The sequence below is a fragment of the Lampris incognitus genome, chromosome 5 (assembly GCF_029633865.1).
Source record: "Lampris incognitus isolate fLamInc1 chromosome 5, fLamInc1.hap2, whole genome shotgun sequence".
Classification (NCBI taxonomy): Eukaryota; Metazoa; Chordata; class Actinopteri; order Lampriformes; family Lampridae; genus Lampris; species Lampris incognitus.
In genome coordinates this window covers 64,114,721-64,121,135 of record NC_079215.1, presented here as the reverse complement: position 1 = coordinate 64,121,135, position 6,415 = coordinate 64,114,721, and positions in this window count along the sequence as shown.

The following is a 6,415-nucleotide window of genomic DNA, read 5'->3' as shown; positions in this document are numbered from 1 at the left end:
CCACCCCCTCCTTTTTCTCCCAAATTGTACCCAGCCAATCACCCCACTCTTCCGAGCCGTCCCGGGCGCTGCTCCACCCCCCCTGCCGATCCGGGGAGGGCTGCAGACTACCGCATGTCTCCTCCCATACATGTGGAGTCACCAGCTGCTTCTTTTCACCTGACTGTGAGGAGTTTCACCAGGGGGGGCGTAGCGCGTGGGAAGATCACACTATTCCCCCCGAGTCCCCCTGAACAGGTGCCCCAACCGACCAGAGGAGGCGCTTGTGCGGCGACCAGGACACACACCCACATCCGACTCCCCACAGACACGGGCCAATTGTGTCTGTAGGGACGCCCCACCAAGCCGGAGGTAACACGGGGGTTTGGTGGGCAACGGGATAGACCGCCACGCCACCCGGACACCCCGAATCAGCACAGTGTTAGCGACTTCTTGTTTCTAAATGCATTATGATGTCACACATTCACATTGGGTGTTTGTCAGTTTGACTAATGTAAACAATCTGTTTCTAATGCGGCGTTCAGGACAACCTGGAAGTTGTAAAAAACAGAAATGACATGCTACCTGGTAAAAAAACCAACTGACCATTGGTTGAACTTGGAACCGCAGGTCAGAAACACGGCTGTCATCTATCTGCCCCGAGCACAGGTGACATCACAGCAAGGAAAAGAGGAGCGAAAAACGGCACATGTTTGCTAGACCGATGCCTGTCTTATTTCTACAGAGAAATAACATTACGACAACAATATTTAGCGTAAATATATTTCAACATCAAAAGTTTTTCCTGTGAGCTTTCATATATTTTTTTTATCCTCCCCCAAGTAAACAGCACGAAGAAATGACATCAGAAGTGGGAAATTCCCGTCTCGAGATATCCATGTTGCAAGTATTGTTGAACACAGCATCAGCTCTTCTCATTAACCCCCCCCCCCATTGCTCCACAGCCAAGCAACCACAGTCATAGCTGCTCCTCTCCATGACCCCAGCCACCCCCGTTCCTCAACACCATGAGCCAACCCATGTTTTCTGATGAGGGGAATGGTGTCTTTCTCTTTTTTAATCTATCTCCAAAATTGAAAATGAATTTCCCAAATGTGTGCTCAGGCAGGTGATTGCCAGCTTCTCACTTGCCAGTTGAATTAGTTTGTATTAAAAGAAGAAGTAAAGACTAGTTTTGGCATGGGCTGGCCTAGCCAGCCACATCCTAAATGGTCAACTCTGTGTCTGGTACAGGGACTAGTAGGTTCTACAACGAACTCTTACTGAGGCACTAAATGATTTCGCACTTTACAGTGAAATAGTGCGAAATATACGATTAACATATCATTTGTAGGGAAATAAGCTAAACTTTGATTATGAGTCATAGGGTCAGTCGTTCTCCACAGTAGCACGTCAGGCAAGGTGGACAGGTTTTGACAAATTAAAGGCCTATTCAGAGCTATTACTTGTGGCTGGTCATCTGAATGTCTGCACTTTTAAGTCCCAAGATACCTGGAATGCAACAAAAAAACCCAGGTATGGCTTAAGGAGAGCCATCAAAGCCGCTAAAGACAATATAGGGACAGACTGGAAAATGAGCGCTGTGACTCGTGGTGCATGTGGAGGGGGCTGCAGGCGATTAAGGACTATAAATCTAAACCCAGTGTGGCTATTTTACTGACATTTTTAACCTGTCCCTGTCATTGTGTGTGGTTCCACTGTGTTTTAGAAACACCATTGTGCCTGTTGCCAAGAAAACACCTGTCTCTTGCCTTAATGATTACTGACCTGTTGTTTTGACCTCTGGTAGTATGAAGTGCCTGGAAAGATTGATCCATTACAGTTTGCCAACTGTTCCAACAGATCTGTAGCTGACGCTATCTCACTTGCTCTGCATACTGCTTTAGTACCCCTTGAAAAGAAAAATACCTTTGTCAGAAAGTTGTTTATTGATTACAGTTTTGCTTTTAATACAACTGTATCATCTAAACTGGTGTTGAAACTCAGAGGTCTTAGTCTGGGCAACTCTGTCTGTAACTGGCTATTTGATTCCCTGACAGTCGGGACCCAGACTGTAAGAATAGGTAACACATACTCATCCACATTAGTTCTCGGGATTGGCGTACCTCAGGGCTGCTGTCTCGGTCCCCTATCGTACAGTCTGTTTACACACGACTGTGTTGCCAAATATGACAACAGCAGCCATCGTTAGATTCGCAGATGACACCACAGTGATTGGATTAATAAGCGACAGTGATGAGAGGACGTATAGGAGGGAAGTGGAAGATTTAACCATATGGTTCCATGATAGATAACGACCTCTCTAAATGTCTATAAGACAAAAGACATCGTTGTTGACTTTAGAAAGAGCGGAGGAAATCTCATTCCTATTTCCATCAATGGGTCATCTGTTGAAATTGTGGACATGTTTAGATTCCTCAGTTTACACATCACAGACACCCTCACATCTCAACACCAATTGTATTCCCAGGAAGGCACAGCAGAGACTGTATTATCTGAGGCATCTCAAGAGTTTTGACGTGAGTACCAAAGCTCTTATGAACTTTTATGGCAGTAGCATGGAGAGTGTCTTGACAGGCTGTATCACAGTGTGGTTTGGCAGCCTGGCTGCTCAGGACTGCAGACTGCTGCAAAGGACTGCAAAGAAAGCAGCAAAAATCACTGAAATGAAACTTCCGTAACTTCATAATATTTACACCACCGGCAAAAGGAAAGCCCAAAACATCATTAAGGACACTAGCCTGCCCGCTCATGCTCTGCTCTCACTCCTTCCATCTAGAAAAACTACCGGAGCATCAAATCACTCATCACCTGTCTCCGTAATAGTTTTTTTCCACAGGCAGTCAGAACAGCTGAAGCACCCATATGCACCTTACATTGTTGTGTTATCGTGTATTGTGTATATAATGTATGAATTCACTGTGTACATAGTCTGTTTCTTTTGGATGGTGTGTCCTTGTGTTCTTTGTCTTCGTGTCCCTTGTGTTAAGGTAGAGAAAGTCAGAACACAATAATTTCATGTATTCTAAATACATATGACAATAAAGTTGAACTTGAACTGATAAATACAACAAATTCAAATTGGGAAAACCATGATAACACCAATGACCACGGCGCTGATAAAACTTTAAATGAGCATTGCTCCCTCTCAAAATCTACTTTGTGAGACCTGGCCAGCCAAGTGCACAAGAAAAGCTAAGGTGCCGCGAGGTATGTTATAGACATGTACTGCAGCCAAGCTTTGTCTAGCTAGCTTAATCTTTTAGTGGCACTGGTGCAAAATATAAAAAGAGAAAAGTTGCAGCCTTTAAGGGCCTCGTGGTGGCCAGGGAGCTTAGAGTCCCTCCACTGATGCTCCGCTTTATGACATTTATGTTTTAAACCACGATTCTTTTCATTTATCCAGGGCTGGGACACGTGTTTAGTTTTCCTGGTTTTAAATGGTACAGTTTCATCAAGGATGGAATTGCAGATGATATCAAAGTTAGATAGATTCCCACCCACTAATAAGGGCTCTATCTCACAAGGGATAGTACTAAAAATTTGACTAAAAATATCGGCAGAGGTAGAATTATAAACTCTAGACTGCACGGGGATCGCCGGTTCGAATCCGGCCAATTGTGTCCCTACAGACACAATTGGCCGTGTCTTCCCTACCGACACAATGGCCATGTTGTGGGTGGGAAGCCGGATGTGGGGGTGTGTCCTGGTCACTGCACTAGCGCCCCCTCTGGTCGGTTGGGGTGCCAGTTCAGGGGGGAGGGGGAATAGCGTGATCCTCTCACGCGCTATGTCCCCCTGGTGAAACTCCTCACTGTCAGGTGAAAAGAAGCAGCTGGCGACTCCACATGTATCGGAGGAGACATGTGGTAGTCTGCAGCCCTTCCCGGATCGGCAGAGGGGGTGGAGCAGTGACCCGGACAGCTCAGAAGAGTGGGGTAATCAGATGGGTAAAAAAAGGGGGGGGGCAATTGGCCATGTCTGCGGGTGGGAAGCTGGATCTAGGGGTATGTGTCCTGGTCGCTGCACTAGCGCCTCCTCCGGTCAGTTTGGGTGCCTGTTCGGGGGGGGGGGGGTCTTGGAGGAATAGTGTGACCCTCCCACGTGCTATGAATGAGATTAGGTGGTGTGACCATAGGGGGGGGAGGTGGCTTGCTGAATACCTGTCCTTCTACGGCCGGTCACAACAGGAATTGTATTTATAATGTCACAGAAAAGGCCAGCAGGACCCCCTCACTGTCGTAAAACATGCCTTCAGTGTTAGTGAAAAAAAAATCAAGTACCTGTTAGCTAACCATCTCTCCCTCTCTCTCTCTCCCTCTCTCTCTCTCTCTCTCCTTCCTTAGGTGCAGTAACTCAACCAACCAGCAGGCCTATTGCATCTAGGTCTATACTCCTCCTTGCTGCTACAGGGACCGATGTGTTGGATTTAATGTCAGGATCCTCCCAAGTTCTCCAAGCTGGTATCACCACTTTCCTCCTCATTCACAGAGAAGTCAACATACAAACAAGTACCGACTGAGGAGCGCTGGGTGCACATGGCCGTCGGACGCAGCCACCGCTAAGGGACGTAAGCTGAACCGGCTTCTCGAGGGTCAGCCGCTTGAACGCTCCGAGGTTGAGGCGTCCATATCGGAGCGGGGTTCGGTCGAGTAGCACAAACCGCCTTAAGGAGAAGAAACAAACAGGATCCCTCAGCTTACGTGCCACGTCGGCGGGTGTGTTGGGTTTTCGCCCACGCAGTGAGACGCATAGGCAAGGAGATGCTGCAGGCCGGGGCTGATGGGAGATAGCGGAACAGACTTGAACCCGTAGAAGCAGAAGGAATACGGTGGCTGTTAGAGGTGTAAGGAGTCCTGCCTCGCTCCGTTTCACGTGAACAAATCTGCACCGGCCGTTGGAGGACTTTGTTCCAGAGAGGCTTGGCCCCGGTGGACTGTGGAGTAAGGGCGTTACCCAGGATTCGGTGCTGCTGGTAGGCAAGTCCCCTGAAGGGAGGGCGAGAAAGAAGACTTGAGAAGCCAGCGCTTATGTAACCGATGGGCGGACCCGTTCTGCAAGACTCGGATTGTATTGCAGCACAGCAGCGCTGGGTGGTGCATCATTTCACTTTCACTCGTTCTCTCGCTCATCAGGTGAGAGACACGCAGGGATACCGAATCGCGGGTTCCCTTTCTAGTCTTCGTCTAACTGCAGTTATTACCCCGGTCCCGTGACGCCACCGGGCCTTTCCCTCACAGTTTGGGCGTTTCAACTTGCACATTTTCACGCCCTCGCGCTCGACCCCTTGTCTTCCTATGGAAACAGACGGATGTGCCGCCGGACTTTTCTTCCTCGCGTGCTTTGGAAACTCGGCCAGCGTCCGCGCCGCGTCAAACAGGTGAAGTGGTCTGAAGCCGCCACCTTGCGGGGGGAGGGGGGAGGGGTAAAGGGATGCCCCGACGCAGGAGAACCGAACTACACTGTCCGCCCGCCAGCAGACTACGACTCCCAGTTTTAGCCCTAGACTGAAAAGCCGCCGGGACTCTTCTGACAGTGAGGAGAGTTGACCCCCCCCCCACCCCCAGCCCTCCCCCACCCCCACCCTCACACACACACACATTTTAGACTACTCGGGGAGCTTGGATTGCTGCTTTCTCCGATTCTGTGTTGTTGTTTTTTTTCCGGCCTCAGACCGGCATTGGGCTGAATTCGCTCTCTCGCTCTACGGAGCCGTGCACAACATACACGATCACGCCCCGGCATTATAAACCGGCCCGGGTTCGATTCTCAGTGTTCAGCCCTGTGGTGGGAAATCCAGGTGGTCTCCTTAGCATCCTCTCTTGTCCCGGGTTGAAGTTTATGTGAGCGGCACAGCTCACAGAGGAGGAGGACACAAGAGACAGACGGATTATTGTCCCTCGCACTTGGCCTATTTAACGTTTCCCTGTTCATTCGTCTCATTTCATCCCATCTTTGTTCCCCACGTTAAGACAAGTCTACCTCTCGGACACCCATTTGTACTTCCTGCAACTTAATGTCAAGACCAAAGTAACTGACGTTGTCCAGTCGTCACCTTTCAGTCCACGTTACACAAAGACCGACAGGGGTTTTCGGAAAAGGACGTTGCTAGGACGGGTTCGGATGCGTCGGAAGAATGTCGGAGAGACGATGAGTCAGATTAGTCAGCTTCCTAGTCGACCACAGCGAGGTTTGTTAGCACAGATGTATTTGTCATCAGGTTTATTTGAACCGCGCAATTCCGAGTCCCATATTCGTGCAGCTAACCGCTTGTGTTCAGAACTTTTCTAAGGGCACCGTCATATTGTTCTCTTAAACAGGCTGGTCCAAACCCCGCCTTTTTAACTCCATCTTCTTCTTCTTCTTCTTTTGCACTATTTTTTTCTCATGAATATTCCCATTCCTTAGGCACACT